The sequence below is a fragment of the Pseudophryne corroboree genome, chromosome 6 (genome assembly GCF_028390025.1).
Source record: "Pseudophryne corroboree isolate aPseCor3 chromosome 6, aPseCor3.hap2, whole genome shotgun sequence".
NCBI classification, from domain to species: Eukaryota; Metazoa; Chordata; class Amphibia; order Anura; family Myobatrachidae; genus Pseudophryne; species Pseudophryne corroboree.
The window spans coordinates 609,768,725-609,791,789 of record NC_086449.1 but is presented as its reverse complement, the minus strand read 5'-3'; positions in this window follow the sequence as shown (position 1 = coordinate 609,791,789).

The window sequence follows — 23,065 nt, the reverse complement described above, 5'->3', positions numbered from 1 at the left end:
AGTTGTATAGGCTTGAATGGCCTTTTGCTGCTCCTCCAACCTCTGAAGCATATAGAGGGTTGAATTCCACCTCGTTACCACTTCTTGCTTCAGATGATGGCAGGGCAGGTTCAGGCGTTTTTGGTGTTGCTCCAGTCTTCTGTACGTGGTGCCTGTACGCCGAAAGTGTCCCGCAATTCTTCTGGCCACCGACAGCATCTCTTGCACGCCCCTCTCGTTTTTTAAATAATTCTGCACCACCAAATTCAAGGTATGTGCAAAACATGGGACGTGCTGGAATTTGCCCATATTTAATGCACACACAATATTGCTGGCGTTGTCCGATGCCACAAATCCACAGGAGAGTCCAATTGGGGTAAGCCATTCTGCGATGATCTTCCTCAGTTGCCGTAAGAGGTTTTCAGCTGTGTGCGTATTCTGGAAAGCGGTGATACAAAGCGTAGCCTGCCTAGGAAAGAGTTGGCGTTTGCGAGATGCTGCTACTGGTGCCGCCGCTGCTGTTCTTGCGGCGGGAGTCAATACATCTACCCAGTGGGCTGTCACAGTCATATAGTCCTGAGTCTGCCCTGCTCCACTTGTCCACATGTCCGTGGTTAAGTGGACATTGGGTACAACTGCATTTTTTAGGACACTGGTGAGTCTTTTTCTGAGGTCTGTGTACATTTTCGGTATCGCCTGCCTAGAGAAATGGAACCTAGATGGTATTTGGTACCGGGGACACAGTACCTCAATCAAGTCTATAGTTGGCTCTGCAGTAATGATGGATACCCGAACCACGTTTCTCACCGCCCAGGATGCCAAGGCCTCAGTTATCCGCTTTGCAGCAGGATGACTGCTGTGATATTTCATCTTCCTCGCAAAGGACTGTTGGACAGTCAATTGCTTGGTGGAAGTAGTAAAAGTGGTCTTACGACTTCCCCTCTGGGATGACCATCGACTCCTAGCAGCAACAACAGCAGCGCCAGCAGCAGTAGGCGTTACACGCAAGGATGCATCGGAGGAATCCCAGGCAGGAGAGGACTCGTCAGAATTGCCAGTGACATGGCCTGCAGGACTATTGGCATTCCTGGGGAAGGAGGAAATTGACACTGAGTGAGTTGGTGGGGTGGTTTGCGTGAGCTTGGTTACAAGAGGAAGGGATTTACTGGTCAGTGGACTGCTTCCGCTGTCGCCCAAAGTTTTTGAACTTGTCACTGACTTATGATGAATGTGCTGCAGGTGACGTATAAGGGAGGATGTTCCGAGGTGGTTAACGTCCTAACCCCTACTTATTACAGCTTGACAAAGGCAACACACGGCTTGACAAATGTTGTCCGCATTTCTGTTGAAATACTTCCACACCGAAGAGCTGATTTTTTTGGTATTTTCACCAGGCATGTCAATGGCCATATTCCTCCCACTGACAACAGGTGTCTCCCCGGGTGCCTGACTTAAACAAACCACCTCACCATCAGAATCCTCCTTGTCAATTTCCTCCCCAGTGCCAGCAACACCCATATCCTCCTCATCCTGGTGTACTTCAACACTGACATCTTCAATCTGACTATCAGGAACTGGACTGCGGGTGCTCCTTCCAGCACTTGCAAATGGTGGAAGGCGCATGCTCTTCACGTCCAGTGTTGGGAAGGTCAGGCATTGCAACCGACACAATTGGACTCTCCTTGTTGATTTGTGATTTCGAAGAACGCACAGTTCTTTGCTGTGCTTTTGCCAACTTAAGTCTTTTCATTTTTCTAGCGAGAGGCTGAGTGCTTCCATCCTCATGTGAAGCTGAACCACTAGCCATGAACATAGGCCAGGGCCTCAGCCGTTCCTTGCCACTCCGTGTGGTAAATGGCATATTGGCAAGTTTACGCTTCTCCTCCGACGATTTGAATTTAGATTTTTGAGTCCTTTTTTTACTGATCTTTTGTGTTTTGGATTTTACATGCTCTGTACTATGACATTGGGCATCGGCCTTGGCAGACGACGTTGATGGAATTTCATCGTCTCGGCCATGACTAGTGGCAGCAGCTTCAGCACGAGGTGGAAGTGGATCTTGATCTTTCCCTATTTTTGGAACCTCAACATTTTTGTTCTCCATATTTTAATAGGCACAACTAAAAGGCACCTCAGGTAAACAATGGAGATGGATGGATACTAGTATACTTATGGATGACGAGTGACTGACGACACAGAGGTAGCTACAGCCGTGGACTACCGTACTGCGTCTGCTAGTATAGAGATGATAATGATATAAAAAATATATATATATCACTACTGCAGGTATATATAATATAATGACGGACCTGCTGGACACTGTCAGCAGACTCCTGAACTACTAGTATGAAGAAGATAGAAAAAAAAACCCCACCACAGGTAGGTATACAATTATGGACGAGCACTGACGACACAGAGGTAGCTACAGCCGTGGACTACCGTACTGCGTCTGCTAGTATAGAGATGATAATGATATAAAATATATATATATATATATATATATATATATATATCACTACTGCAGGTATATATAATATAATGACGGACCTGCTGGACACTGTCAGCAGACTCCTAAACTACTAGTATGAAGAAGATAGAAAAAAAAAACCACCACAGGTAGGTATACAATTATGGACGAGCACTGACGACACAGAGGTAGCTACAGCCGTGGACTACCGTACTGCGTCTGCTAGTATAGAGATGATAATGATATAAAAAATATATATATATCACTACTGCAGGTATATATAATATAATGACGGACCTGCTGGACACTGTCAGCAGACTCCTGAACTACTAGTATGAAGAAGATAGAAAAAAAAACCCCACCACAGGTAGGTATACAATTATGGACGAGCACTGACGACACAGAGGTAGCTACAGCCGTAGACTACCGTACTGCTTCTGCTAGTATAGAGATGATAATGATATAAAAAATATATATATATCACTACTGCAGGTATATATAATATAATGACGGACCTGCTGGACACTGTCAGCAGACTCCTAAACTACTAGTATGAAGAAGATAGAAAAAAAAACCCACCACAGGTAGGTATACAATTATGGACGAGCACTGACGACACAGAGGTAGCTACAGCCGTGGACTACCGTACTGCTTCTGCTAGTATAGAGATGATAATGATATAAAAAATATATATATATCACTACTGCAGGTATATATAATATAATGACGGACCTGCTGGACACTATCAGCAGACTCCTAAACTACTAGTATGAAGAAGATAGAAAAAAAAAACCCATAACAGGTAGTTATACAATTATGGACGAGGCACTAACGACACAGAGGTAGCTACAGCCGTGGACTACCGTACTGCGTCTGCTAGTATAGAGATGATAATGATATAAAAAATATATATATATATCACTACTGCAGGTATATATAATATAATGACGGACCTGCTGGACACTGTCAGCAGACTGCTGAACTACTAGTATGAAGAAGATAGAAAAAAAAAAACACCACAGGTAGGTATGCAATTATGGACGAGCACTGACGACACAGAGGTAGCTACAGCCGTGGACTACCGTACTGCGTCTGCTAGTATAGAGATGATAATGATATAAAAAATATATATATATCACTACTGCAGGTATATATAATATAATGACGGACCTGCTGGACACTGTCAGCAGACTCCTAAACTACAAGTATGAAGAAGTTAGAAAAAAAAACCCCACCACAGGTAGGTATACAATTATGGACGAGCACTGACGACACAGAGGTAGCTACAGCCGTGGACTACCGTACTGCGTCTGCTAGTATAGAGATGATAATGATATAAAAAATATATATATATCACTACTGCAGGTATATATAATATAATGACGGACCTGCTGGACACTGTCAGCAGACTCCTAAACTACTAGTATGAAGAAGATAGAAAAAAAAACCCCACCACAGGTAGGTATACAATTATGGACGAGCACTGACGACACAGAGGTAGCTACAGCCGTGGACTACCATACTGCGTCTGCTAGTATAGAGATGATAATGATATAAAAAATGTATATATATCACTACTGCAGGTATATATAATATAATGACGGACCTGCTGGACACTGTCAGCAGACTCCTAAACTACTAGTATGAAGAAGATAGAAAAAAAAACCCCACCACAGGTAGGTATACAATTATGGACGAGGCACTGACGACACAGAGGTAGCTACAGCCGTGGACTACCGTACTGCGTCTGCTAGTATAGAGATGATAATGATATAAAAAATATATATATATCACTACTGCAGGTATATATAATATAATGACGGACCTGCTGGACACTGTCAGCAGACTGCTGAACTACTAGTATGAAGAAGATAGAAAAAAAAAACCCACCACAGGTAGGTATACAATTATGGACGAGCACTGACGACACAGAGGTAGCTACAGCCGTGGACTACCGTACTGCGTCTGCTAGTATAGAGATGATAATGATATAAAAAATATATATATATATCACTACTGCAGGTATATATAATATAATGACGGACCTGCTGGACACTGTCAGCAGACTCCTAAACTACTAGTATGAAGAAGATAGATAAAAAAAACCACCACAGGTAGGTATACAATTATGGACGAGCACTGACGACACAGAGGTAGCTACAGCCGTGGACTACCATACTGCGTCTGCTAGTATAGAGATGATAATGATATAAAAAATATATATATATCACTACTGCAGGTATATCTAATATAATGACGGACCTGCTGGACACTGTCAGCAGACTCCTAAACTACTAGTATGAAGAAGATAGAAAAAAAAACCCCACCACAAGTAGGTATACAATTATGGACGAGCACTGACGACACAGAGGTAGCCACAGCCGTGGACTACCGTACTGCGTCTGCTAATATAGAGATGATAAAGATGATAGAGATGAACAAAAAAAATATAACACTACTGCAGGTAAATATTTATATAATATAATGAATGACGGACCTGCTGGACACTGTCAGCAGAATGCGTTTATAGAATAAAAAAAAAAACACCACAGACAGGAGTGTTTAACTTTTTCAGGCAGACAATATACTGGTGGTCACTGGTCAGTCACACTGGCAGCAAGTGTGCACTGTACTCCTGCTATAACTGCACCCCAGTCTCCCCCACAATTCAGCTGTGTGAGCAGTGAGCACTCAGCACAGTCAGATATACATATAGATGATATTATCATGCAGCACACTGAGGCTGAGCACAGATATGGTATGTGACTGTGTATCGTTTTTTTTCAGGCAGAGAACGGATTATATTAAATAATAAATAAAACTGGTGGTGGTCAGTCACTAGTAACTATCAGCAAAACTCTGCACTCTGAGTACTCCTAATGCTCCCCAAAATTACTAAGTAATCAACTCAAGTGTCTCTATCTATTCTAACGGAGAGGATGCCAGCCACGTCCTCTTCCTATCAATCTCAATGCACGTGTGAAAATGGCGGCGACGCGCGGCTCCTTATATAGAATCCGAGTCTCGCGATAGAATACGAGCCTCGCGAGAATCCAACAGCGGTATGATGACGTTCGGGCGCGCTCGGGTTAGCCGAGTAAGGCGGGAAGATCCGAGTCTGCCTCGGACCCGTGTAAAAAGGCTGAAGTTCGGGGGGGTTCGGATTCCGAGGAACCGAACCCGCTCATCTCTAGTATATACCAGTCCAATTGCGGAATCAAATGGCTTTTTCTGGTGTTTTCTGGAAGAAGGAGCTGTAGCTCCGAAACGTCAAATAAATATACCAGTTGTATTTCTCTATTAAGAAGACCCTGCGAGTGCCGTTTGATTCCGCAATTGGACTGGTATGTGCTATTAGGATTCTGGTACCGGGGGATGATGTCCACAACAATCTGAGTGCCGACCGATTTGGAGGACTGTATATAATATATAATATAAAAAAAACTAGCTGAATACTTGTGCTTCGCTACGGAATTTCAAGTATTTCTGTGCATAGAACTTTAATTTTAAAGGACTTCTTGGTAAACTAATTTGACCTAAAACAGGACATGCTCCACCCACCTCTGCCAATCTTTGTCAGGCCGTACCTCTGGTTGGGCCTTCCCTGGATTGATGCTGTCAAAAGGCTGGCGCTGAGGAGAATAATCTGCCTTGTTCTCTGCCCCATCCCACCAAGGTCTCCTTGCTTAGCTTCTCACTCTCCTTAAGGTAATAAGGTAAAAAAATTTGCACACTTAAGTTCACTGGGTGAGCTATCAGTACCCTTTACACAGTAGATAACATACCTCCCAACTATCCCGATTTTCGCAGGACAGTCCCGTTTTTATGGTGGGGTGGGAGCAGTTGGGAGGCTAATGTCACTCGTTGAGTGGCTGCTGCAGTGGTGAATAGACGCTGTGCACATACACACAGCGTCTATACACGGGAGGCAGAGTGGCAGTGCCCTTATAGTGATAAAATTGGAGGATGCTTCCCGATCATGGGCGTTCCTGATAAGCCATTCCCCCTTTACCGGAGGCCACACCCCTTTTCAGATGTGAGTTGCTGACTATCAAGCTTTCTTTTATTGCATTTAAGAATCAAAATATCTATGTCTCGGGTGTGTGGCCTAGAACTAGTCCGGAGCAGATGTGTTCTTCCTGAGCTCCCTTGCTGTGGTATCCTAGAGCACCCTTACCCTGCCTGACTCACCCCCTCACTATTTTCTTCAAGTGCCTACTCTGCCTCTGCCATCTCTCCAAGCAGCTCCTGGTTGTACATTACACTGCTGAGCCTGGTTGAATGACATATTGTTGACCCCTGCTCGCCCTTCCTCTGGCTTTCAGTGTCGGCAGTGTGTCGGCTGATTATATTCACTTTACTGTCTCCGCCAGAAGAGTACCTCTTCCTTTACTCAATAGTAAGCTCCGCTGTGGATGTGATACTTTAAATCTGGTCAGTGTTACCTCTCAGCATGCCTCCCAAGAAGCCCAAGGGGTACTGCCCCCTGGTGTGACTTTTCCTACCCAGAAACCGTTGCGTGCACTCTCCACTCCATCTGTTTCAGCAGCTTCAGCTTCTATGGGCAGTGTTCCGTTAGTCAATTCTACTGGTTCTCTTTCCACGCTGGGAGCTGACTGCAAACCGGACGCTCCACTTTCGGTTAAATCACTGTGCCAAATTCTATTGGCTTTGAAATCGGATCTGACCAAAGATTAAATGTCTGCAATCCAGGAAGTTAAGACGGACTTGGTTGCTATCAGTGACTGCAGTGATCATTTGGAGAAGAAAATGTAGGAACTAGTCACCTCAAATAATGATTTAATATCTTCCCATGACCTCTAGCAAACTGAGCTCGAATCTCTCAGGAACAAAGCAGCAGATTTGGAGGACCGATCTCAGAGAAAGAATATTAAGATCAGAGAAATTCCAAATTCGGTCTCTAACTCCAACCTGAAAGATTATGTGCTGGACTTTTTCCATAAATTGCTGCCGAATGCAGAGGACAGAGACTTGCTGATTGACTGTATCCACCGTCTTCATCGTCCTCGTACTGTGTCGGCCTCCTTGCCAAGGTATACGCTTCTTCGCGTTCACTTCTTCACTACTAAAGAGTGTATCCTTAGAGCCACAAGAGCTGCAGGTAATTCAGATGTCCTGGGTGACCTGCAAATCTTCCAGACATTTCTGCATTGACCATTGCTAAACGGAGGTCTTTGGCACTTATCTCGTTGGATCTTCAGGCTCATGATATACCATACCGCTGGGGGTTCCCAGTGAAGCTCATTGTTTCGTATGTAGAATCTTCCTACACTATCTCTTTGCTGGACGCTGGGGTCAAGGGGGTATATTTACTAAGCTACCGATTTTGACCGATTTTGTGTTTTTTTTCAAAGTGTCATCTCGGGAATTTACTGAAGTCAAATCTCGGCAGTGATGAGGGCATTTGTATTTTTTTTGAAGGCAAAGAAAAAAAATATGAATGAATACATCATCGGTCAAACACGCCTGTTATTTTATACAACTCGGTAATTTACTAAAAATTCGTATTCACAATCACTGCCAGCAATAGCCAAACGCAGTTTTCAAATAGACCTGCTTTTTTTTAACGTATTCTGATAGGCATGCACGGATCAGTGAGATCCATGCATGTTTATCAGTGGGAAGGGGTGTGAAATGGTTAAAAATCATAAAAAAAATTGCGTGGGGTCCCCCCTCCTAAGCATAACCAGCCTCGGGCTCTTTGAGCCGGTCCTGGTTGTAAAAATATGGGGGGAAAATTGACTGGGGTCGCCCCATATTTAAACAACCAGCACCGGGCTCTGTGCCTGGTCCTGGTGCAAAAAATACGGGGGACAAAAAGCGTAGGGGTCCCCCGTATTTTTAACACTAGCACCGGGCTCCACTAGTCAGAGAGATAATGTCACAGCCGGGGGACACTTTTATATTGGTCCCTGCAGCCCTGGCATTAAATCCCCAACTAGTCACCCCTGGCTGGGGTACCCTGGAGGAGTGGGGACCCCTTAAATCAAGGGGTCCCCCCCCTCCAGCCACCCAAGGACCAGGGGTGAAGCCCGGGGCTGTCCCCCCATCCAAGGGTGGTGGATGGGAGGCTGATAGCCTTTTGTGTAAAAAAAAGTATTGTTTTTTGTAGCAGAACTACAAGTCCCAGCAAGCCCCCCCGCAAGCTGGTACTTGGAGAACCACAAGTACCAGCATGCGGGGGGAAACGGGCCCGCTGGTACCTGTAGTTCTACTACAAAAAAATACCCAAATAAAAACAAAACACACACCGTGATAGTAAAATTTTATTAAACATACATGCATACTTACATACATACATACATACTTACCTATGTTGACACGAAGCACTCGGTCCTCTTCTTCAGTAGAATCCTGGGGTACCTGTAAATAAAATTATACTTACAAAAAATCCAGGGTAGATCTGTCCTCTTCTTCAAAGTTATAAACCACATTCTTGGTAAAAAAAAATAAAACGAAATACCCGCTCCACGCACTGAAAGGGGATCCATGTTTACACATGGATCCCCTTTCCCCGAATGTCGGGACCCCCCGTGACTCCTGTCAAAGAGGGTCCCTTTAGCCAATCAGGGAGCGACACATCATGGCACTCTCCTGATTGGCTGTGCGCTCCTGAACTGTCAGTCAGGCGGTGCACTGTGAATACAATGTAGCGCAGCGGCGCTACATTATATCCAATGGTGGGAACTTTGCAGTCTGCGGTAGACCGCGAGGTTAAGTGGGGTCACTCTTGTGGTTGGTCCCAGTATTTTTACAACCAGGACCGGCTCAAAGAGCTCGAGGCTGGTTATGCTTAGGAGGGGGGACCCCACGCAATTTTTTTTCAGATTTTTAACTCTTTCTTCACCTCCTAATATATACAATGAAGCCCTGCACGGATCTCACAGATCCGGCCGGGATTCATTGTGTTAAGTCCGGCAGTGTTTTACTAATCACTCCCGTAAAACACTGCCAGAAATTCCGAATGACATCGGCATCGGAAAAAAACGAAAATACGACAGCTTAGTAAATGAGTCGTACAAAAAACAAAAAGTTGCAAATTCACACTACCGATGTCATTCGTGTTTAATCTCCCTCCAAATCCCGACAATTACGAATCTTAGTAAATATACCCCAAGCTGTTGTTGGACTGGGACATTTTGGTTAAAACAGAACTCGGGAGTCAAGTCGTCTGCAGCCCCCCGCACAGAATGGGCTTCCACCTGAGAGAACTTTTGCATTGCGTTGGTTATCTCTCATTTATACCTGATGCCCACTGTTTTGAGGACATTGGTCTCCTGTCACCGTGCACACTAGGCTAAGTATAGTAGCTTACTGTGCAAAATGTTTTGTCTTTTTTCTATTTTTTTTCTTCTCGTTTTGTAAAGTGAATAAGTTATTTCTGCTCTTAGCATCCTTGTAACAACTTTCGGTTGTGTTGGCGTTGCTTGTATTTCACTGTCTTGATATAGAGGTATTCTTTATATGCCTGTTTATTTACTTGATTGTTTATTTCTATGTTTGCCTAACATTGATAGTTTTGTGATTTCATGTATATTGGGGGTCATTCCAAGTTGATCGCACGCTACCGATTTTCACTGCGCTGCGATGAGGTCTCTACTGCGCATGCATATGCACCACAATTCGCATGCGCATTGTACAGGTACAATGCGGATCGTTGCTGAGCAATGGATTTAATGAAGAAATCCATACGCACAACCGATCGCAAGAAGAGTGGCAGAAAGAGGGCGTTTATGGGTGTCAACTGCACGTTTTCTGGGAGTGGTAGGGAAAACGCAGGCGTTTGGAGGGCAGGTGTGTGACGTCAATTCCGGCACCAAAAAGACTGAAGTGATCACAAGGGCTGAGTAAGTTCAGACCTACTCTGAAACTGCACAAAATGTTTTTGTAGAGGTCGGCTGCACAAGTGTTCGCCCACTTACAAAGTGAAAATACACTCCCCCGTGGGCGGTGACTATGCATTTGTACGGCTGCTAAAAACAGCTAGCGAGCGATCAACTCGGAATGACTCCCATTGTTTGTTTGCAATTCTCTGATGTTTACATGGGTGGGGGTGTTGGGCCACCATACCCCCTGTTTTTATTATACTACTGCACAACTGTTTCTACCCCTGCAGTAGTCATGCAAGCCCGATATACCGGGACATTTTGTTTTTTTCACTATATCCCTCCCTTTTCTTCTTTTCCTTTCTCTGCCCTTTTCCTTGTCCTTTTTCCTCTCTTCCTCTTTTGGATCCTGCTATATGTACTCCCCAGACATGGCTCTTTCACCGTCCCACATACTGCGCTGTATATTGGTTTTGTGATCGTTTTCCCTTAATCTACAATGCCCAGGTTGCTCTCCCTGAATGTTAAGGGGTGATATTACGTTTTAGTATAATATTCTCTTTGAATTAATCCCCATTTCTAAGTCTACTGCACAAATGATATGGGAAATGGACCTAGGCATTACACTTTCCCTTAACCAATGGATTAAAAATTTTCAGTTGTCATATATTATGTCCCGGTGCTTAAACAACACCGAAATGCATGTTAAATTGCTTCACAGATTGTATCTTACGCTCGATAAATTGCACACGTTTTGGCCAGCATGCTCTAAATTTTGCTGGTGACAATGCAGTGAAATAGGCCATGTGTTCCATATTTTCTGGACATGTCCTAACATTACCTGGTTTTGGTTGGAGATTACACTGTCCCCATCCTCCTCCTTGGCCTTTTTAAATATAATTCCTGATGAAATTCCAACCTATAAGCGATATGTACTCGGCCATATTCTCATAGCCGCCCGTGCGGCCTTACCTCAAATGTGGAAGCAGCCCACTGCACCTACCATGTTGAAGGTTGTTCAGAAAATGTACTTTAATTTTGTCATGGAAACGGAATACTTGCCTCATTCATTTTCGAAATAAAAAAACGTATTCTCCCTGCGCTGTTATTCTACATGAACCAATAGGGCATAAATACACTTGACTCACCAAGTAAAAAATGGTTATCTTTAATCAATAATGACTAGTCTTATAAAAAAAATCAATCAGTAAAATAACAACTAACAATATAAAAAACTCAAAGTTAAGAGAGGTGGATCACATGTTCTAAATGCTATATATCACTGTCCATAAGACTTTACTTTCAGCTGCATTTAAAGTGTCCAACCTTTGGTAATTATCTCCCACACAGTCTATATACACTGCTCAAAAAAATAAAGGGAACACCTAAACAACAGAATGTAACTCCAAGTCAATCACACTTCTGCGAAATCAAACTGTCCACTTAGGAAGCAACACTGATTGACAATCAATTTCACATGCTGTTGTGCAAATGGAATAGACAACAGGTGGAAATTATAGGCAATTAGCAAGACACCCCCAATAAAGGAGTTGTTCTGCAGGTGGTGACCACAGACCACTTCTCAGCTCCTATGCTTTCTGGCTGATGTTTTGGTCACTTTTGAAAGCTGGCGGTGCTTTCACTCTAGTGGTAGCATGAGACAGAGTCTACAACCCACACAAGTGGCTCAGGTAGTGCAGCTCATCCAGGATGGCACATCAATGCGAGCTGTGGCAAGAAGGTTTGCTGTGTCTGTCAGCGTAGTGTCCAGAGCATGGAGGCGCTACCAGGAGACAGGCCAGTACATCAGGAGATGTGGAGGAGGCCGTAGGAGGGCAACAACCCAGCAGCAGGACCGCTACCTCCGCCTTTGTGCAAGGAGGAACAGGAGGAGCACTGCCAAAGCCCTGCAAAATGACCTCCAGAAACAGACTCCATGAGGGTGGTATGAGGGCCCGACGTCCACAGGTGGGGGTTGTGCTTACAGCCCAACACCATGCAGAACGTTTGGCATTTGCCAGAGAACACCAAGATTGGCAAATTCGCCACTGGTGCCCTGTGCTCTTCACAGATGAAAGCAGGTTCTCACTGAGCACATGTGACAGATGTCACAGTGTCTGGAGACGCCAAGGAGAATGTTCTGCTGCCTGCAACATCCTCCAGCATGACCGGTTTGGCAGTGTGTCAGTAATGGTGTGGGGTGGCATTTCTTTGGGGGGCCAACAGCCCTCCATGGGCTCGCCAGAGGTAGCCTGACTGCCATTAGGTACCGAGATGACATCCTCAGACCCCTAATGAGACCATATGCTGGTGCGGTTGGCCCTGGGTTCCTCCTAATGCAAGACAATGCTAGACCTCATGTGGCTGGAGTGTGTCAGCAGTTCCTGCAAGACGAAGGCATTGATGCTATGGACTGGCCCGCCCGTTCCCCAGACCTGAATCCAATTGAGCACATCTGGGACATCATGTCTCACTCCATCCACCAACGCCACGTTGCACCACAGACTGTCCAGGAGTTGGCGGATGCTTTAGTCCAGGTCTGGGAGGAGATCCCTCAGGAGACCATCTGCCACCTCATCAGGAGCATGCCAAGGCATTGTAGGGAGGTCATACAGGCACGTGAAGGCCACACACACTACTGAGCCTCATTTTGACTTGTTTTAAGGACATTACATCAAAGTTGGATCAGCCTGTAGCGTGTTTTTCCACTTTAATTTTGAGTGTGACTCCAAATCCAGACCTCCATGGGTTAATAAATTTGATTTCCATTGATAATTTTTGTGTGATTTTGTTGTCAGCACATTCAACTATGTAAAGAACAAAGTATTTAATAAGAATATTTCATTCATTCAGATCTAGGATGTGTTATTTTAGTGTCCCCTTTATTTTTTTGAGCAGTGTAGTTTTATCTTGTGTAATATAACAAGCAGCATTTAGCAATGAAGAAAATAATGTTCTCTGCTGATGGGAGTATTACGTATGTTCCCAGCAAGGTGTTTATAACTGGAGGAGGGGGAGAGGTGTCCTCAGACTCTGGAGAGTTGTGTCCGGCAATGGGACCTTTAGCTGGATGAGCTCCCGTCTGATAGCCGCCTCATATAGCGTCCTCAGCCTCTTATTGCAGTTGCTCCTGCAGTCATGGAATACACGTCCTCGCAACCTTGTAGCACTTTGCAGCGACAGGTAGATATCTACTTAGGGTCCCCAATGGGTAGCTACCACATGATCTGTGAATTCTCTTTGTGTAATTATATTTTGTATCAACTGTCAATTTGAACTCTCAGTTCAGCTTCTCTTTCCACTGCCTGGCTTATGTGTTCCACTACAGTTTAGCTTTATGTTTTTTCTCTTTTTTATGAAGCTGATGTTGCCATGTATACGTATTGTGATTATTTTTTTATGTCTTTGGGATCCTGCTCTATTCCTTTCCCTCTTCCCTACCCGTTGTTTTCTTTTATCTGTACCATTTGCAAAAATAGGATTTTAATACCTACCGGTTAAATCCTTTTCTCTTAGTCCGTAGAGGATGCTGGGGACATCCATGGGGTATAGACGGGATCCGCAGGAGACATGGGCACTTTAAGACTTTGAAGGGGTGTGAACTGGCTCCTCCCTCTATGCCCCTCCTCCAGACTCCAGTTATAGGAACTGTGCCCAGGGAGACGGACATTTTGTTGAAAAGGATTTATTGTTAAACTAAGGTGAGATACATACCAGCTCACACCACAAACACGCCGTACAACATGGCAATAAACAGAACTCCAGTCAACGGCATGAACAATGTCAGCAACAGGCTGATTATAACAGAAACACAACCTGTGTGTAAACATAACTAATAACTGCAGATAGAGCCGCACTGGGACGGGCGCCCAGCATCCTCTACGGACTAAGAGAAAAGGATTTACTGGTAGGTATTAAAATCCTATTTATTCATACGTCCTAGAGGATGCTGGGGACACTTCAAGAACCATGGGGTTTATACCAAAGCTCAAGAATGGGCGGGAGAGTGCCGATGACTCTGCAGCACCAATTGACCAAACAAGAAATCCTCCCTTAGCCAGGGTATCAAACTTGTAAAACTTTGCAAAAGTGTTTGAACCCGACCTAGTAGCTGTTTGGCAAAGCTGTAATGCCGAGACCCCCCGGGCAGCCGCCCAGGATGAGCCCACTTTTCTGGTAGAATGGGCCTTCACCGATTTCGGTAACGGCAATCCAGCCGTAGAATGAGCTTGCTGAATCGTATTACAGATCCAGCGTGCAATAGTCTGCTTGGAAGCAGGAGCCCCAATCTTGTTGGGATCATACAGGACAAACAGAGCCTCCGTTTTCCTAATCTGAGCCGTTCTGGCTACATAAATTTTCAAAGCTCTGACCACATCTAGAGACTTCGATTCCGCTAAGGCGTCAGTAGCCACTGGCACCACAATAGGTTGGTTCATGTGAAATGATGACACCACTTTTGGCAGAAATTGCTGACGAGTTCTCAACTCCGCTCTATCTTCATGGAAGATCAAATAGGGGCTCTTGTGAGACAAAGCCGCCAATTCAGACACCCGCCTTGCAGAGGCCAAGGCCAACAGCATGATCACTTTCCAAGTGACGAATTTCAACTCTACCTTACGTAAAGGTTCAAACCAATGAGATTGCAGGAACTGCAACACTACGTTAAGATCCCATGGTGCCACCGGGGGTACAATGGGAGGTTGGATGTGCAGCACGCCTTTTACGAAAGTCTGAACTTCCGGAAGGGAGGCCAATTCTTTTTGAAAGAAAATTGACAAGGCCAAAATTTGTACTTTCATTGAGCCTAACTTTAGGCCTGCATCCACACCTGCTTGCAGAAAATGGAGAAAACGGCCCAACTGAAATTCTTCCGTAGGAGCCTTCTTGGATTCACACCAAGACACATATTTTCTCCAAATACGGTGATAATGTTTCGCCATTACTTCTTTTCTAGCATGAAGAAGTGTGGGAATGACTTCACTGGGAATACCCTTTCGGGCTACGAACCGGCGTTCAACCTCCAAGCCGTCAAACGAAGCCACGGTAAGTCTTGGTACACGCACGGCCCCTGCTTTAACAGATCCTCTTGTAGAGGAAGAGGCCAGGGATCTCCTATGAGCAATTCCTGAAGATCTGGATACCAGGCCCTCCTTGGCCGGTCTGGAACAATGAGAATTGCATGAACCCTTGTTCTTATGATCTTTATCACTTTTGGAATGAGTGGAATCGGAGGGAACACATATACCGACTGAAACTCCCACGGTGTCACCAGGGCGTCCACCGCTACTGCTTGAGGGTCCCTTGACCTGGAACAATATCTCGGAAGTTTCTTGTTGAGGCGAGACGTAAAGGCTTGTCTTTTTTAAGTGCTGCTTGGATTTCTAAGTGAGCTGGAAGCAGAGTGAAAAAGGAGGTGCAGTGAGCTGGAACAACTGCAACTGCTAAGTGGAGTATAGGTGCCGCAGGAGAGAGTACTACGGCTGCATAAAAGTGAAGGACCAAGACCCGCACAAAGATAGATAAGTATAAGCCAGCTTAATTATTGTATAAGTGAGATTGCTTGTCTTCTACTTTTTATTTTTGCTGCTTTTTCTTTGAGAGTAACAGGGAGTTAGACCTTACAAACAATATGGGAGGGGCTGTGATTGGGGACCTCACTCAGTGCATGTCGTGCAAGATGTATGCACACCTGGAGCTACCGGCCCAGTGTGATTACATCTGCACGAGGTGTGTGCGAACTGTTGCCCTGGAAGCCCAGGTAACTGATCTAGAGCAAACCGTTACGCGATTGAGGGAGATTCACAATCTCGAGCGTAGTTTAGACAGAACGGTGGAGGAGTTGCGGGAGGGGTCACTGGTAGAAGAGGATGATGATCAGGTAGCCAGTTGGGTCACAGTTAGAAGGAAGAAAAAGAGGGGGATCTCCGAACTATCAAACCCGAACAAATTTGCCCGATTGGACGAGGAATCGGAGTATGATAGTGAAGAAATGACGGTGCCGGAGGAGACTGCTCCCTTTAGCATCCAGAGGAGCGGTCCCTCTGGCGCGGTTGGGATAAAAGATAGAGAGGTACCTAGTCAGATGGTGGTGGTAGGGGATTCTATCATCAGGAAGGCAGATAGGGCAATCTGCTACCGGGACCGTGATCGCCGTACAGTCTGTTGTCTCCCGGGTGCTCGGGTACGGCACATCGCGGACCGGGTAGATAGATTGTTGGGAGGGGCTGGGAAAGACCCGGCGGTCTTGGTGCACGTTGGCACCAATGACAAAGTTAGCGGAAGGTGGGATGTCCTTAAGGAAGACTATAGGGACTTAGGAAAGAAACTGAAGGCAAGGACATCTAAGGTAATATTCTCGGAATTATTACCCGTGCCACGCGCTAGTCCAGGGAGGCAGAGGGAGATTAGGGAGGTAAATGTGTGGCCTAGGGATTGGTGCAGGAAAGAGGGGTTTGTGTTCCTGGAACACTGGGCGGACTTCTCAGTCAGGCGCCATCTCTTTTGTCGAGACGGATTGCACCTGACTGAGGAGGGGGCAGCGGTGCTGGGGGGAAGGATGGTTAGAAGGTGTGAGGAGATTTTAAACTAGGAGCCTGGGGGGAGGGTTTAGCTAGAAACTACGGGTCATGTAGTGAGAATAGTGGGGATGGCGGTAGTAAACTAAATGGGGGAGAAGTTGGGGGGGAGGGTAAGAGCAGGCGGTAAGGTTACTAACATGGGTACTAAAAGGGATTTTACCAAAGCACTAACCAATGACGATTACAGGTCATCATTGCTACATAAGGTGAAAGATGTCCCTAACGCAAGGGAATATACTTATCTTAGTTGTATGTATGTAAACGCCAGAAGCATTACTGGTAAAAAGGGTGAACTAGAAATACTTGCAGCAAGCAAACAGTATGATATTATAGGCATTACTGAAACTTGGTGGGATGAATCTCATGATTGGACAGTCAATCTAGAGGGCTATACACTGTTTAGGAGCGACAGACTAAATAAAAAGGGTGGAGGGGTGTGTCTTTACTTAAAGCCGTTTTTAAAACCTGATATACGGGAAGATATTCAGGAGGGGACTGTAGACACTGTCGAGACATTATGGGTAGAAATTGCATGCGGGGAAAAAGGAATAAAAAAGTTAGTATTGGGTGTATGCTATAGGCCGCCTGGTATCAACGCATCTGATGAGGAATTGTTACTAAAGCAAATTGAAAGAGCAGCAGGAGTAGGAGATATAGTAGTGATGGGAGATTTTAACTATCCAGAGATAAACTGGAAAAACGATTCATGTGATACTGCTAGGGGCAATATGTTTTTAAACACACTTAATGATAACTACTTAGTCCAACTAATTGAGGAACCAACTAGGTACAATGCAATCTTAGACCTGGTATTAACAAACAATGGGGATTTGGTATCAGGTATTATAGTAGGGGAACGCATAGGAAACAGCGACCACAATATGGTCACATTCAATATCAGTTTCCATAAACAGCCCTATACTGGCTCAACTAGGACTAAACTTTAGCAAAGCAAATTTTGAAAAGATGAGGGTATTTTTCAGGGATATTGAATGGGAAGGTTTGTTTTTAGGAAAAAATACTACGGAGAAATGGGAGGTACTAAAATTCCTGCTAGCTAAAAATACACTCAAATTTATTCCTATGAGTAGCAAAAAAAGGAATAAAAATCATAAACGGATGTGGCTTAACAAAAAGATTAAGGGACTTATGGGCAAGAAAAGGCGAGCATTTAAAAAATACAAATCTGACGGGGAAGAAGAGTCATTTCAGCACTATAAGGAATGTAACAAAATTTGCAAAAAGGAAATAAGAGCGGCTAAAGTAGAAACTGAAAAACTAGTAGCAAAGGAAAGCAAAGCGAATCCCAAAAAATTATTTAAATACATTAATAGCAAGAGATTAAAGAAGGAGAGTATAGGCCCTTTAAAAGACAAGTTGGGAGTCTTAAGCAAAAATGATAATGACATAGCGGACACACTAAATGAGTTTTTTCAACAGTATTCACTAGAGAGGACCCATTTCAGGGACTGACACACAATTTCAATAATGAGAATATCCCACTGATAGGTACTTATTTAAGCGAGGAAGTAGTCTGTGACCGATTAAAACATTTAAAGATTAATAAATCACCAGGGCCCGATGGTATTCACCCAAGGGTTCTAATGGAGCTTCACTCTGAACTGGCAAAACCGCTATCTTTGATCTTTAAGGATTCAGTTATATCAGGTATGGTTCCCAAAGACTGGCGTATAGCGGAAGTAGTGCCTATATTCAAAAAGGGAAGTAAAGCTGAACCAGGTAATTATACCAGTTAGTCTTACATCTATAGTGGGGAAAGTATTGGAAGGTATTCTAAGAGATAGTATTCAGAAGTTCCTTGAAGTCAATAAGGTCATTAAAAGGAATCAACATGGGTTTATGACGGACAGATCCTGTCAAACCAACTTACTTGGCTTTTATGAAACAGTAAGCGCAAACCTAGATCAGGGTAAAGACGTGGATGTAATCTTTTTAGACTTTGCCAAAGCGTTCGATACTGTACCACACATGAGACTTATCTACAAGCTACAAGAATCAGGGCTAGGAAGCACAATATGCACTTGGGTCAAAAACTGGTTAGATAATAGGGAGCAGCGCGTTGTGGTTAATGGATCTTTTTCAACTTGGACTGAAGTGCTAAGTGGTGTGCCGCAAGGCTCAGTATTAGGACCGCTATTGTTCAATATTTTCATTAACGACCTAACAGAAGGTCTAGAGAGCATGGTGTCAATTTTTGCAGATGATACCAAATTGTGTAAGGCTATAAATACAGAGGAGGATGCCGAGTCTCTTCAGAACGACTTAGTTACATTAGAAGCATGGGCCGCCAAATGGAGAATGCGCTTCAACTCAGACAAGTATAAGGTAATGCACTGTGGTAACAAGAACAAAACTTACACCTACCTACTAAATGGGGTAAAATTAGGGGATTCTGTACTGGAAAAGGACTTAGGTGTCCTCATAGATAGCAAGCTAAGCAGTAGTACCCAAAGTAGGACTGCAGCAAAGAAGGCTAATAAGATATTAGCATGCATAAAACGGGGTATTGATGCTAGGGATGAGAGTATTATACTCCCGTTATATAAATCACTAGTGAGGCCACACCTTGAATACTGTGTACAATTCTGGGCACCGTACTACAGAAAGGATATCCTGGAGCTTGAAAAGGTACAGAGGAGGGCGACCAAACTAATTAAGGGCATGGAGACGATGGAATACAAGGAAAGGCTTGAAAGACTAGGCATGTTTACATTGGAAAAGCGGAGACTAAGAGGGGATATGATCAACATCTACAAATATATAAGGGGACAATACACAGAGCTTGCGCGGGACCTGTTTTTGGTTAGATCAACACAGAGGACTCGTGGACACTCGCTCAGGTTAGAGGAGAGGAGATTCCGCACAATACGGCGTAAAGGCTTTTTCACGGTAAGGACAATACGTGTTTGGAATTCCCTGCCCGAGGGAGTTGTAATGGTGGAATCTGTCAACACCTTTAAGAATAGGTTAGATAAATTCCTAATGGATAAGGATATCCAGGGGTATGGTGCATAGTCATGCATTATAGTTACTATAAATAGGGATAAAATGCAACGGCTGACAGCAGCATCAGTCAGAAATTTTAGTCAAATCATCATGCATAGGAGACCACAAATTGGTTGAACTCGATGGACAATTGTCTTTTTTCAACCTCAGATACTATGTTACTATGTTACTATGACGCCATCATGTCTATTTGAGGAATTCCCCAACGACTTGTCACTTCTGCAAAGACCTCTTGATGCAGACCCCACTCTCCTGGATGGAGATTGTGTCTGCTGAGGAAGTCTGCTTCGCAGTTGTCCACACCTGGAATGAAGACTGCTGACACAGCGCTTACATGCCTTTCCGCCCAGCGGAAAACTTTTGTGGCCTCTGCCATTGCCGCTCTGCTCTTTGTTCCGCCCTGGCGGTTTATGTACGCCACTGCTGTTATGTTGTCCGACTGAATCAAGACGGGCAGATCGTGAAGATGTTCCACTTGTAGAAGGCCGTTGTAAATGGCCCTTAATTCCAGAATGTTTATGTGTTGACAAGCTTCCTGGCTTGACCATTTTCCCTGTAAATTTTCCCCCTGTGTGACTGCACCCCAGCCTCGGAGGCTCGCATCCGTGGTCACCAGGATCCAGTCCTGGATCCCGAACCTGCATCCCTCTAGGTGGTGAGAGCTGTGCAGCCACCACAGGAGTGAGATTCTGGTCTTGGACGACAGGATTATCTGTCGGTGCATGTGCAGATGGGACCCGGAACACTTGTCCAAAAGATCCCACTGAAACACTCTGGCATGGAATCTGCCAAATGGAATGGCCTCGTAGGCTGCCACCATCTTCCCCAGCAATCGAGTGCATTGATGGATCGACACTCTCGCTGGCTTCAGAATTTGTTTGACCAGACTCTGAATTTCCAGAGCCTTCTCTTCTGGAAGAAAAACTCTCTGTAATTCTGTGTCCAGAATCATTCCCAAAAATGATAGTCATTTCGTCGGACTCAACTGTGACTTTGGCAAGTTCAGGAGCCAACCATGTTGTTGCAGAACTGTCAGGGAAATCGTAATGCTCTGCAGTAATCGGTCCCTGGATCTCGCCTTTATCAGGAGATCGTCCAAGTATGGGATAATTGTGACTCCTTGCTTACGCAGGAGAACCATCATTTCCGCCATAACTTTGGTGAAAACCCTTGGAGCCATGGATAGACCAAACGGCAACGTCTGAAATTGGTAATGACAATCCTGAATCCCAAACCTCAGAGGTAAGCCTGATGCGGAGGATATATGGGGACGTGTAAGTAGGCATCCTTTATGTCGACCGACACCATAAAATCCCCTTCCTCCAGACTGGAGATCACTGCTCGGAGAGATTCCATCTTGAATTTGAATTTTCTCAGATAGAAATTGAGGGATTTTAGGTTCAGAATTGGTCTGACCGAGTCGTCCGGCTTTGGGACCATGAAGAGGCTCAAATAAAAACCTTCTCCCTGTTGTGACGGGGCACCTTGACAATGACTTGATTTTGACACAGCTTTTGTATCGCATCGCATACTACCTCCCTGTCCGGAAGAGAAGCTGGTAAGGCTGATCTGAAAAATCGCCGAGGGGGAACGTCTTGAAACTCTAGTTTGTACCCTTGGGACACTATTTGTAACACCCATGGGTCTAGGGCCGAACGAACCCAGAACTGACTGAAGAGTTGGAGACGTGCCCCCACCGGTGCGGACTCCCGCAGAGGAGTCCCAGCGTCATGCGGTGGATTTGGCAGAAGCAGGAGAGGACTTCTGCTCCTGGGAACCTGCCACAGCTGGTGACCTTTTTCCTTTTCCTCTTCCTCTAGAAGCAAGGAAGGAAGATTCTTGTCCTTTTTTGTAGTTATTGGGCCGAAAGGACTGCATCTGATAGTGGTGCATTTTCTTTTGTTGTGCAGGAACATAAGGTAAAAATGATGACTTACCCGCGGTAGCCGTAGATACCAGGTCAGCGAGGCCGTCACCAAACAAGACACCACCTTTATACCGCAGAGACTCCATAGCCTTCTTAGAGTCAGCATCAGCATTCCATTGATGAATCCACAATGCACTTCTGGCTGAGACTGCCATGGCATTGGCCCTTGACCCAAAAGGCCAATGTCTCTCGCAGCTTCCTTTAGGTAGGCTGCAGCGTCCCTGATATAACCCAGTGTCAAAAGAATGCTATCCCTATCCAGGGTATCTATCTCAGATGACAAGTTATCTGCCCACTTTTCAATAGCGCTACTCACCCACGCCGAAGCAACGGCAGGTCTGAGTAGCGTACCTGTAGTGACATAAATGGATTTCAATGTATTTTCCTGCTTACGATCTCCGCAGGTTCCTTTAGGGCTGCCGTGTCAGGGGACTGAAGCGCCACCTTTTTGGATAGTCGTGACAAAGCCTTGTCTACAGTGGGGGGTGACTCCCACTTTTCCCTATCCCCAGAGGGGAACGGATACGCCACCGGAATTCTCTCGGGAATCTGAAACTTCTTGTCAGGATTTTCCCAAACCTTTTCAAAAAGCGTGTTCAGTTCATGAGAGGGAGTAAATGTTACCTCAGGTTTCTTTCCTTTAAACATACAGACCCTTGTATCAGGAACAGCAGGATCCTCCGTGATATGTAACACGTCTTTTATCGCCACAATCATGTACTGAATGCTCTTAGCCAGTTTAGGATTTAATCTGGCATCACTATAGTCGACACTGGAGTCAGAGTCCGTGTCGGTATCTGTATCTGCTGTCTGGGTAAATGAACGCTTTTGTGACCCGAGGGGGGCTGGACCTGTGACAACACATCCTCCATGGATTTTTTCCATGCTTGTTTCTGAGACTCAGACTTATCCAATCTTTTATTTAATAAGGCCACATTTGCATTTAAAGCACTCAAAACATTCACCCAATCAGTAGTCGGGGGTGCCGACATGGTCACTCCCACAGTCGTTTCTGTCCCTAATCCAGCCTCCTCCTGAGAAGAGCACTCAGTCTCAGACATGCCGACACACGTGTACCGACACCCACAAACACACTGGGCATAGGGGGGACAGACCCACAGTAAAGCCTGTCAGAGAAACACAGAGGGAGTTTGCCAGCTCACAACCCAGCGCTTATCTCGGTTCTGAAAACCCTTATACAAAGACTCAGACCTGTTAGCGCTTTTATAAATACATA